This window comes from Primulina huaijiensis, chromosome 10 (assembly GCF_012295235.1).
Source record: "Primulina huaijiensis isolate GDHJ02 chromosome 10, ASM1229523v2, whole genome shotgun sequence".
Classification (NCBI taxonomy): domain Eukaryota; kingdom Viridiplantae; phylum Streptophyta; class Magnoliopsida; order Lamiales; family Gesneriaceae; genus Primulina; species Primulina huaijiensis.
In genome coordinates, this window is record NC_133315.1 from 9,437,873 (window position 1) to 9,451,143 (window position 13,271).

Sequence of the window (13,271 nt, forward strand, 5' to 3'; positions counted from 1 at the left end):
TGATGGTGTTGGTTTTATGGATGAAATGTTATAGGTTTGTGTTTATTGGGTTATTGATGGTTCTATTTATGGTTTATTGTTGTAGGTTGTGTACCAAGAGTATAGTAGCAAGTGTTGCAAGCGTTGTAAGTGGAATTTCATTTCTTGTGCTCACATGATAATATATGTATGGTGTTTCAATGGTTTTAATGTGCTATTCCCTTCACTTGATTCATGTTATGTATTATTACACTTTGTTGTATATTATAGAGGCATTTTATGTCTCAACCATGTCAAAGGGAATACAAGAGAAAAGATAGTATTCAAAGTGTTTGATTTAATGTCCAAGAGAGAGTTTAAATGTTTTATTGGATTGATAGATACATAGTCAGTAATTGCATGCAATAAGTTGATCAACGACCATAGGCTTATATCCCTCAGAGTTATCGATTCATATCGATGGGATAGAGGCACATAGACAGAGAGACTATATAGATATCAATCCAACAGAGAAAAGAGAAATACCATCGTTATTGTTATTCATTCTATGATATTCATGTTTCAGAGTTGATGGTATTTAATGTTTTCAAAGCCACGTTTTACAGAGTATGGTACATGTACATTGCTATGTAAGAGTTCCACTTGCTGAGTTTCATACTCATTTCAGTTATTCATGTGATGCAGATAAGAGTGACGGGCCGGGACGTTGATTGGAGCCGGGGTCATATGCATAAGAGAGGGAAGGAAGAAGACTATTTTGCAAGTATTTTGACATGATCACAAAAATGATGTTTTGTATTTTGTTGCCTCATTTGATTGATCATGTAACTTTTGTTTATACAATGTAATGTATTTTAAATCCTTCCTCCCTTCAAAGAAAATTTTAATTTCCGCTGCTATTTTATTAAAACCGGCCAGAGATGTGAACCACTTGTGTTGATTGTTTATAAGGAGATCTTCCTTAACACAAGTGATATAGCCGGGTCCCTTCCGAGCATTGTTGTTTCACTTTTGCAGGAATTTGAAGATGTATTTCCGGAAGAGTTACCTCAAGGCTTACCACCATTGAGGGGAATCGAGCACCAAATCGATTTCGTGCCTGGGAGTGCATTGCAAAATCGTCCCGCCTATAGGAGCAATCCGGAGGAGACTAAGGAGCTTCAACGGCAGGTAAGTGAGTTGTTAGATAAGGGTTTTGTGCGTGAGTCCATGTCCCCTTGTGTTGTGCCTGTTTTATTATTTCCTAAGAAAGATTGCTCATGGCGAATGTGTGCGGACTGTAGAGCAATCAATAACATAACCATTAAGTATAGGCATCCCATACCTAGACTAGATGATATGTTAGATGAATTGCATGGTGCAAGTGTCTTTAGTAAAATTGACTTGAAGAGCGGTTATCACCAAATTAAGATGAGGGAAGGTGACGAGTGGAAAACTGCTTTTAAAACCAAGTATGAGTTATATGAGTGGATGGTAATGCCATTTGGCCTAACTAACGCTCCTAGCACCTTTATGAGGTTAATGAATCATGTCTTGCGTGCACACATAGGAAAATTTGTTGTGGTTTACTTTAATGACATCCTTGTGTATAGTAAGAATCTAGAGGAGCATGTTAATCACTTTAGGCTTGTACTAATCACACTAATGGCTGAAAATTTGTATGCTAACTTAAAGAAATGTGATTTTTGTACAAGCAAACTTGTCTTCCTTGGTTTTATGGTAAGCTCACAGGGTATACAAGTGGATGAAGACAAGGTAAGTGCCATTCGAGATTGGCCAACACCTACTACTGTTGGTCAAGTTCGGTGTTTTCATGGTCTTGCAAGTTTCTATAGGAGGTTTGTAAAAGATTTTAGCACACTGGCAGCACCAATGACGGCGGTGATCAAGAAGAACGTTCCATTCCATTGGGGCGAAGAGCAGGAGAAGTCTTTTAATATTATTAAACAAAAGTTAATTAATGCTGCTTTACTTGTTTTACCTGATTTTGCTAATGCCTTTGAAATTCAATGTGCTGCTTCAGGTGTAGGTATTGGTGGAGTGTTGATGCAAGGAGGGCGGGCGGTGGCGTACTTCAGTGAGAAACTTAATGGAGCAGCGCTGAACTATCCAACATATGACAAGGAGCCCTATGCGCTTGTGAGGACTCTTGAAACGTGGCAACACTACTTGAGGCCTAAGGAGTTTGTGATTCATACGGATCATGAGTCTCTAAAGCACCTTAAGGGTCAACAAAAGCTGAACAAACGGCATGCTAAGTGGGTGGCAAATATTGAAACGTTCCCATACATCATCAAGTACAAACAAGGTAAGGAATACATAGTGGCCGACGCACTATCCCGGAGGTACATACTAATCTCTACCTTGGAATCAAAAATTTTGGGATTTGAGCATGTGAAAGAGTTGTATGTGCTGGATGAGGATTTTAAGAGTGTGTTTGAATCTTGTATGCATGGACCACACGAAAAATTCTATTTGCATAATGGTTTCTTGTTTAGAGAAGATAGGTTGTGCATCCCTAAATCATCCATTCGTGAATTACTTGTTAGGGAGACACATGGGGGTGGTTTGATGGGACACTTTGGTGTGGCAAAAACCTTGAATGCTTTGCACGAACATTTTTATTGGCCACATATGAAGCTTGATGTTGAGCGAGTTTGTGAAAAGTGCATAACTTGTAGGCAAGCTAAGTCTAGGACACAACCACATGGATTATATACACCACTTCCTGTTCCTAGTGAACCTTGGATTGACATTTCTATGGACTTTGTTTTGGGGTTGCCTAGGACTAAGAAGGGGAGGGATTCGATATTTGTTGTTGTTGATAGATTTTCTAAGATGGCACATTTTATTGCTTGTCACAAAACTGATGATTCCTCTCACATTGCGGATTTGTTTTTTAGAGAAGTCGTTAGGTTGCATGGCATGCCTAGGACTATTGTTTCTGACCGTGATGTTAAGTTTTTGAGTTACTTTTGGAAAACGTTGTGGGCTAAACTTTGCACAAAATTGTTGTTTTCTACTACATGTCATCCTCAAACGGATGGACAGACTGAAGTTGTTAATAGAACTTTAGGGACACTTTTGCGTGCTATTCTTAAGAAGAACTTAAAGAATTGGGAAGATTGTTTACCATTTGTTGAGTTTGCTNCAAAGGTGATTGGGCGTGGCTCCACTTGCGGAAGGAAAGGTTTCTCGAGAAGCGTCGTTCCAAGCTATTACCTAGGGGCGATGGATCATTTCCAATTCTAGAAAGGATCAATGACAACGCCTACAATCTCGATCTACCAGGTGAGTACAATGTGAGTTCCACTTTCAATGTTAATGATTTTTCATTGTTTGATGCAGGTGATGAACAAGATTTGAGGACAAATCCTTTTCAAGAAGGGGAGGATGATGAAAACACGGGTAATCGAGCGCCAAGGAAAGCATGAGATCCTTTGTAGTTGCCGGAAGGTTCGATCACGAGAGGACGACTGAAGAAGTTTAAGGAGGCACTGCAGGGAGTCATGAACAATCAAGGAGGGCTTACGTGCAAGGAGAAAAGTGTCGAAGGGTTCGTGATACATGGGAGTGAGTTCGGGAACCAAAAGAACGTTATTCAAGCACTCCAGAGCCTACACGGACCCTAGCACGGACCTGTACACTTGGTCCGTGTCCATTACAGCCGAGAATGAAGAAATCCAGAGTGTACACGGACCCGAGCACGGACCTGTACACGGGGTCCGTGTACCTCACAGTGCCTACACGGACCTAGCCCCGGACATCTACACAGGGTCCGTGTACTTTGCGGTTTTGCGAGATTTTATTCCTGTTTTAGAGTTTTATTTTTTTGGGAGACTAGATATTGTTATCTTTTTGATATTAAAGCATGATATGGACGAAAATCAACACAATTATTCACATTATTATTATTGAGTTTATCAAACTTTGATTTTTCTCTTAAACTTTTTCAAAGCTTTGCTTTGTAATCAAAATCAACTTATCAAAGTTTTAACTTTGTAGCGTTTGTCGATCGTTCTTGTGCGGATTGTCAAGGGCTTGTTCTTTGAAGGTTCGTTATAATTTCGGTTGTTTGTTTTCCGTGATTATTTGTTGATAAACTTTTCATAGTTTAGAGGTGAAAGTCACACACACACTTGATTCAAAAGATCGGGACAACACATCGATCCATGCTCGTTATTGAATAGAGGGCGCGATTCGACTTTAATCGTGTTTGCTATTTATTCGTACGAGGATTCGTATCATGTTTACACCTTAGTTGGAGCCATCATCAATCTCAAGAGATTGATAGGTAAAAATTCTAAACACCCTATGTATGACATCTTGTTGTTTTCGTATTTGCTACACATTATGGGATTAGGGTGCTCGGTTTTTGCCCTTGAAAAACAATTTTGAAACTTTCGTTGCGCATACGGGCACCTTAATCGATCTCCTTTCATTGGTTGCATATGAAGAGGTGTGCTAAGTGGAATTGTGAAACATGCATTGTATACAAGAGATTGACATTTCGGCAAGATTCTTATATTGTTCATGAACTACGTCTTATTCCTAGTGAGCTATGGTCGTACACGTGTATGGATTTTATTTGTGTGTTAACTAGGTCTAAGAAGGGGATGAATTTTATTTTTGTGATACTTAAGGATATCTTATTGTTATTATTTAGTATCATGTGTTATTTGATGTTTGGTGTAATTGATGATTACATGGAGAGGGCAACCAAGGAGTTGGGATTCAAAACGTTGATGGCGCACGTGGGCGATGGAATCTACAATCTAGTGTTGAAAGATAAGCATGTTGATAATTTAATTCTCTTTATTACTAACTTGCTTCGATTTGCGTAGGTAGCCAAGACTTGAGGGGAAAAATATTTTTGAAGAAGGGGAGTATGATATGAATCTGGCTGGACATGACGTGCTAAGTCTTGCGATTCGAAGCCTCAAAGAATTCGACATACATAGCAATGAAGTTGGAAGATATTTCAATGTTATTCAAGTGCTAAATCATGAAGAAGGGGACAAATCAAGACCCGGACCCGAAAGAACCGTGCTATGGCGGCCAAACATTACTGGCCAGCGCGAAAGACACTGTCCGGAAGGCCCAGTCTAGAAGAGTCCGCACTAGGGCGGCCGAACATTACCTCCTCAGCGCCAAAGACACTGTCAAGCGTGCCTAGTGCCGAAGAGTCTGCCCTAGGGCGGCCAAACATTTCCGACCCAGTGTGCCGCCTGCGTGAAGAAATCTAATTTCCTATTTTAGAGTTCTAATTAGTCTTGTAACTAGATTTTTGATATCTTTGTAAACAATAATCCTTGAGTTTTAATCATATTTTGTGAGTTTTCTCTCAAATTTCAAAGCTTGGCTTTGTATACTCCTTCGCGTGTTTCTCAAATCAAATTTATCACAGTTTAACATTTTGTGGCGGTTTTGATTGTTCTTCACTCGCATTTTCAAAGATGAGTTCTTTGAAGGTTCGTTTGAATTTCAATTATTACCTTCTTTAATATTTGTTGCTAAATTCTTCATAATTTAGAGGTGAATATTACAACCTTACTTGTTTAAAAAGATCGGGACAACACAACCGTTTCTTAGTTTTATCGAATCGAGGGCGTGACTCAATTTTTGAGCGCGTTTGCTTTTCGTGGTCGAAGAATCGCAACATTTAATCAAGAAAAAAAAGATAGGAAGGAAAGCACAACACAGTTGAAAGGGGATCGATTATGGGCGCCCAATATGCGCAACGGAAGTTTTTTTTCAAATTTGTAGGGTAGCAAAACCCAAGCACCTCTCACTTAGTGTGTAGCAAATACAAATAAAACACAAAACATACATATAGTGTTTTTAGGAATTTACCTATCAATCACAAAGATTGATGATGGCTCAAACTAACTTGTTAAACAACTTAGATCTTCAATGGTAGACAATCTAAAAGCTTCCTTTGAGCACTCCTTGCTCATTATCAAGCCCATCACCAACAAAGAAGATCCACTCTACATTTGCACTTGATAAAGTAGAGTATTTTTCATTGAAAAGTGTATGCTTTTTCAACAAATTGAAGAAGCATAAATTTAAGAAAATGGGAGAGTAAAATTTTGGCCAAGGTGTTGCTTGGAGGAGAGAAGGATGACTTTTCTTGGTGCTTGAAAAAGTTAAAGTGCATGTGCAAGACATGCAATTGTTTATTGAAAAAGTTGTCTCCCAACTCTTCACCTCTCCAAGCATGCTATTTGGGTTTGTATCATCTACAAAGCCCATTGACTATTTTAATATCTCAAACACATTTGAGATAAATAAAATCTTACTTTAATTTACTCAAGCCCACTAGTAGCATAATTATTTCCAATTGGGCTCTACAAGACCCAATGTTATTTAATTAATTTCATACTTTAATTAACTCCATTATAAGACGTTCAACACTTTAATTAACTCCTTTATAATTCTCTTATAGAAGGCATACTTCTATTTTTCTTTGCGCTTATAAACTCCTTTATAAGCCGTTCAACACGTTGAACTAATTTTCTTCTCAATGGATCTAAAAAGCTAGTACTTGTGTGGCCCTCAATGGTTCATTGTTACAACTAGTAGTGGGTTCACATCTCAATGTGATTCAGGACTAAACATGTCCTTATATGAGCATACCCCAGTTGCTCCATTTTTACTTATCAACTCCTTGATAATAAGAACGTCAGAACTCAAGTCTGATAGTACCCAACCAATCATGTTAAACGCCTAGCAGAATCTCTTACATGACTCCCTATGTATCAAATGATAGTACCTGTAAGAACCACTCCATTATGGTTAGTGTACAGTACGGTCCCTTCATCTTATAGATCCCGACCGATTCGACAACTATATGTATATCGAGAGTTGTCAAAGAATGGATACTGTGTGTCATGTCGTAGTTGCATCAATGGTGTAATATAAGAAACCCCTTTCTTAATTACTACCAACACTCTGATTAGAGATTTCAAACTACATGTACATGAGATCACCTAAGATATCCATACCCGAAGGTAAGCGGTGAATCCCCAACTACAATGCATCGACTCCTATTTGTTTCGACAAAACACCCAACCTTGCCACCTGATGACCCCATAAGAGTCGGTATACAAGTCAAAGTGCAATGCTAGCATATAGAGTCTCAATGTTGTCCCGGGTCATAAGGACTAATGGTGTACAACCATAAACTAAGATATTTCCACTCGATAAGTGAGAACCACTTGGAAAGTCCTTTATGGAGGGTTGTTCAGGGCACTCTACAAGGCTCACCTATCTGCATGCTCGGATATCACAATGTCTCCTACCAATAAAACATGGTACTCACATCGCAGATACAAGTATTAAACTCAAGCGGCCTATATCCTTCTTAGCGGCGGCTGAATCGACTAGGAACTGTTTAGAATATACAGTATTCCAAATATAAGTTTCATGATACTCATCATATGAGCATATTCTATTCTTTCTACAATTTGTATATTCAAGGACTTTATCTATGCAACAAACATGGGTATACAGATAAAGATGTGCCAAAACAATAATTTCATATATTATTAAAATAAAGATTGTTCATATATAGAGTTTCAATGTGAATTCTCTACTCTAACAATAGTAAGAACTAGAGTAGCACGACATGACAGCGGTTGGGGAGAGGGGAAAGCAATCAGATACTAATCCAATGAACAGACAAAGTGTCTTGGCCGAAGGGTCAGGAAGAGAAAACGACTATACTTTCTGAATTATAACATTAGGAACCTTACACCCATATGAAAGAAACTACCCAGAACAGTAGAGAAGATCAGAGACGTGTTTAATGAGAAAAGTCTTTAGCTCACACCTATGCCTTCCTTTCTTGCTTTCCCTTCCAGTCTAATAAAAACTATTAAAGCAAAGGCAAGCAATATCTCTCTGGTCGCTATTACCTCATTCGTTCGTTTTGTACACTTTATTTAGTGCTCGCTCCAGCACATTGTTGGGTTGGTTCCTCATGCTTCGCATTTGGGTATAGAAAGAATGCTCGCATCTCCAACTTTGACAAGCTAGCGAAATGGAAAGGTGGTCTGCATTAAGAGCATATGTTTCTGAATGATATCATACACCAGACCTCCCGTAGGGACTTGAATACTCCTTTATGGGTGGTAATCGGTAGATAAAAAAAATAAACATTGGTCCAAGAGGAGGAGATCACGGGATATGGTTTTGTCGATTCATACTAGAGGAATTCTCTAAGTAGATCGTACTTCATCTGTCGAAATGATTTCCGTAGCTCATGCTGTTCAACCATTTGTACTTCTTATCTGGGCTTGTCGAGGTGGGTGGGCATAGTTAGACATTGCATTTGCCAGAAAAAGCGGGAGGAGCAATGAAAGTTTCATTCCTTATAATCTCATGCTCATCCGTCGATCTTGGAAAGCCAAATGTAGGCTCAATGCCCTCTGTTGTATTCAGAGCGGTCTCCCCCTCTTTTTATTAAGTTTAAGGGCTAGGCATGGTGGGGTAGGAGCATCCAAAGATGCGTATGAATTTAGAACCATAGCTAGGTTTGGTAGGTAATCTTTAACAAAAGAAACAACATACACAGAGGGTCGGAATCATTCCCTGCTAACGACTAAAAGACTACAATAGAGATTTCAGCTTGCTTTTTTTCATGGGCAAGATTGGAAGGCTCAACTCTTAAAAAGCTCGAGATGCTCGAAAGAAGTCCACGTTGATCACGTTTTTCAGGAGAGAGGCGCATTAATCACGGTTTGAAGGAGGAAAGTAATGGAGTAGGAGAGGTAAAGATGGACGATAGAGAACATAGGATGATAAAACTATCGTCCGTTCCTATCCTAGTAGCTATATTGTTTATGTCTTCTATGATTAGAGACATTATCTCATAGTTGAAAGAAAAGAGGTCACGTGTTTAAGTCAAAATCGTAGAGACCGAGAAGAGTTTGCAATAAAAATTATCCTTCTAATTGTACACCTTAATTTGATAGTAAATAACCCAAGCACTTGCACTGGCACGAAATATTGGCCTCGAGCAATCTTCACTCAACTAAGCCTTTCCATTTCACGGGATTAGGTGGTATGGGAAGGATTTTTGAAAAGAAAATTGATCCAAGGATTGTTCATACACGCTTGCTACTTCCTGGTCGGCTAAGACGACATCGTCGCCAAGAAATGTGTATTTAGTAAACTTCTCACCTGTTCTGCACACCGCCATATCAATATATGGTGGGTAAGTGCGAAGAGAGGCTATGAGGACAAATAGCCTAATGGTTGACCAGCTGTTTAATTAATTTGTTTCCACATTCTCAACATTTGGTTGATGTAATCCTTGGATAGATATTTCACTAAAAAGTGATTTGATCGATGAGATTGATATATTCAAATCATTCATTGAAAGACAGAATCCAGAGATGGGCTTACTATATTATACAGTGGATTCATTACATTCTGCCTACAAAAGATACCCGACTTCTTTGGCTTTCATTTAGCCAACTAGTGAATGCCTGAAAAGGGGGGTTGCTCTCGTGCTTCACTAGATAAAAGTAATAGCCTACCGCTTTCAATACAGTGAGACTTCGTCGAATGAGAATATACTTTGAACAGATAGTAAGAATAAGGCATTTTTACTCTCTACGCAGTGGGCTTGGAAGGAAACAGAATATCCTTCAGTTTACTAGATGGTTAGTAGGCGGTATAGGTTAATTTGAAGGGAAAGGGTATAGAAATTCTCTTAAATAGAAGAGAAGTCCCTTTCATTGGTAGTAAGCCGTGTTAGGAGGGAAAATGGTTATATAACTAGAATCGATCGGATAAAAGGGCTTTTTTCCCCATGATCTAGAATATCAAAGAAAGCAAGTTGAGCTTTGGCTAGAATAAAACTGAAACTCTAACTTATCAAACCCCAGGGACTGCAACTCCATCAAAGGCGGAAGCAATTGAAAGGAAAGCTACTCTTGCAACTCAAACCTCAAGGAAGGCAGGAGGTTGCGGAGTAATGGAAGACAGAAGGATTGGAACTCCATTAGATGGGATCATTTCCTTTAGCACTCCAACAGACTCAGGGATGAAAAAAAAAGAACATCATTACTTGTTGCAGGAGAGCAGTTAGATTAACTCAAAAAGGAAAAAGCGTTAGGCGCTTACTGATAGGAGTAGGATGCTTTAGACGGATACGATTTCACTCAACTCATCAGTCTTATACCTTAGGGTGAAAAACTCGAATCACCATTCCATAAAATAGGCATGAAAGACTTGGGCGACAGACTGTATGGAAGGAAGCATAGAGGAATTGAATTCCGCCCTCAAGCAGGATTAATTCCCTCAGGGCACTTTTCTCTCTTTCAAAATGTTAACAGCTGAGTCAACAAGACTTGTCTTCTATCCCTCTCCTACTCTTTCACTTGGCTACAAAACTATGCCCCACTCGAAAGAAAAAGAGAATTTCCTCCAAAAGGTGAAATAGCTGCGCTTTTTCCTAGTCCGACAACAAGGCATTCTTCAACACTTTAATATATGACATTCCCCACTCTGTCTTCTCTAAGATCTAGTGAAGCGATTTTGACTCTACCTATTGAATTACTTTTCCTCAGCTCACTTGGCCACCATTAGGGGAAGCCGTACTTCCTTTTTCAAATCAAGTTCTAGCGGATAACTTGCCAAAAACTTTCTTCATTTCCCCAGGGCTTGGGTACGAAAGAAAGTAGGCGCGGTTGGTGTTAAGAGGGGCAACAGGCCTAGTTTAATGCGATCTTCTATTTAGAAAGTTAGAATTTTCTACTTTTAATAGAGAGAGCAGTTCCAGCAGAGGCCTAATCAGAACGAGAATATGAACTTATGCCCGGAGCATTTTAAGTTCCAGGCCCTGCTCCTAAAGCCTTTGTAGCATTTAAAATGCCTACCTTTGGGCAGGAGGTGTCCTAATTTCCTTCGCTAGCTACTTGCTTTGCGACCTTTCTCGGTGAAGCAAAGTGAGCAGCTTTTTTCTTTGACATTGCTTCCATACCACAAAGAAGTCCAATAGCTACACTTACTTATTCCTTAAACCCTGAAAAGAGCATATGCATCCGTGAATTCTCTCACTATCAGAAGTGGATTCCTCTGCAAGTTGACTACAACTACGGCTATGAAAAGCTTATCGAAAGAGGAGGAAAGAGCATAAGAGCGAAGTCTTTGAAGCCATCTCCTTGGCCTTCAAATTACTTCTTTCTACTTCGTTCGAATCTAATTGGCCTGGCCAATCTGGTTCTATAGATTATACTGCCAAGCTCAAAGCTTTAAGGCAAAGATCACATTCAAGCTAAAGGCAAAAAAGTGGCTTATCTTAAAAGCTCCTCTTTATAGACAAATAGGAGATCCAAGAATTTATGTTCAAATATATCTCTCCTTCGAATTCGTAAAAACTGAAAGAGAAGTACTTTCTATTTCTTTCTCTCTCTCCCCACATGAAAGCTAGCCTTCCTCAATCCTTGTCGCATTCGATCTAGAATTATTTCCTAGTGATGTCACCCACGGGAGAACTACCTTCATTTCATTCCAGCTTCACTAAAACTGGGCAATGCCTCGAACTCTCAACACTGACCAGGGGCTTTAAGATCTTCTTCGCATCAAGGAAAAGAGCAGTTGTTGAAGATAGCACGACAATGTGCAATCTTTTAATAAGACCATAAAAACTAGATCACAAAGATCAGTCTAACTAATTGGCCTAAGGAGTGTGCTAGCGCTATCAGTACTAAAGACGAAAAAGTCGGGCGGGCTAAGGACTTATTCTTTACCCTCGATTCTTACCCTCTCAACAAGAATATCCTCTAGTAAAGAGTTGCACATCTGAAATTCCATCTCTTTCAATGAATGCTATCTTTTTAAATACCATCTTTCTTTTCCTAATCATCATGGAATGAAAGTTAGAGTGTCCTTTGATTAATAAGCATTTTACAACAAGTTTTAAATCAAGATGGGAAGTGAAATAGACAAAGAGAAGAACGACAAATACAATTGCACCAAAATAGTTGCTCTGTCATCCTTCTGTAATATAAATCTTCTATGGAAAGATGGGATGGTATGAGGGTAACCGATCCTAGTGAGACACTGGCACTGGTAGCAATTAGGGTTTCACCTTATCGCCAGCATAGGCCTTCTGCAAAGAGGCCGCACACTTCTTTAGATACAAAGCATGGTGCAACCACCTTGATTTCCGACCTAGCCCCTCCGGTCTTGCCAATGAGCTTGTCAACCTAGTCTCAGTGCTATCACTTGGATATTGAACGAATCTACTCTCTTTAAAGAGATTCAGTGCTTGCTTCCGGGGAACAAGACCTTACTTATTCCTAAGGCTCTCCCATATATCCTAAACTATAGCCCCTGGCCTGTCTCTGCAATTGATTGAATGCATTCTTCTAAAAATCTACGTTGAACCAGGGATTCATTTTGATTCTCCCGTTCTGATGCATACCGCGGTAACAAAGAAAGGTGACGAAAATCCTTATGCCGTATCACCTCTAAAGGCAATACATGATGGTTGTTTTCCTTTAAATTGAAAATGAAAGAGAAGGCCGGTTAGAAAGCCATGCTAGCCATTTACGGCCGGCTAAAACTAAAAATGATGGGCAAGGAATTTCACCTCTTCCTTCCCCAGGTTACTAAGGTGGGATTTCTTATAGTGATGCTGTAGACCTTGCTATGCCATGGGGTTCGTTTTTATGGCTTCCAAAAGAAAAGAGCCACAGACTTGTAAAGGTGAAGCTTTCTGAGTTCTATTTCCAGTTTGGAAAAACAACAAACTGAACACAAAGCCTCCAATCGAAACCATCTTTAAAATGATACCAGTTTCGCAATTTGGCAGCTAATTATTCTCTTCATTCTCTTAACTCGATCAGAGGCTGCTCTCGTTCATTCCTGTAACACCCTTGACTGATTTCATAAAATAACAGCGGAATTTAAAATTTACTTAAAAGAAAGAAGGATTTAAAAATTCTCTTGACATAAATACATTTTCAATATACATAACCAAAAGTATATTCATGATCAATAAAGCGTTGTATCAAAATTCAAAATATCATTTTGTATTGATCATGTCAAAATGCTAACAAAATATCTTTCTTCCTTCCATCTTTTTGTACATATGACCTCGGCTCCAATCAACGTTCCGGCTTGTCACTCTTATCTGCATCACATGAAATAACTGGAATGAGTATAAAACTCGGCAAGTGGAACTCTTACATAACAATCTATAAATATCATAATCTGTAAAACATGACTTTGAAATCATTAAATACCATCTATCTCTTGAAACATAGTATAATATG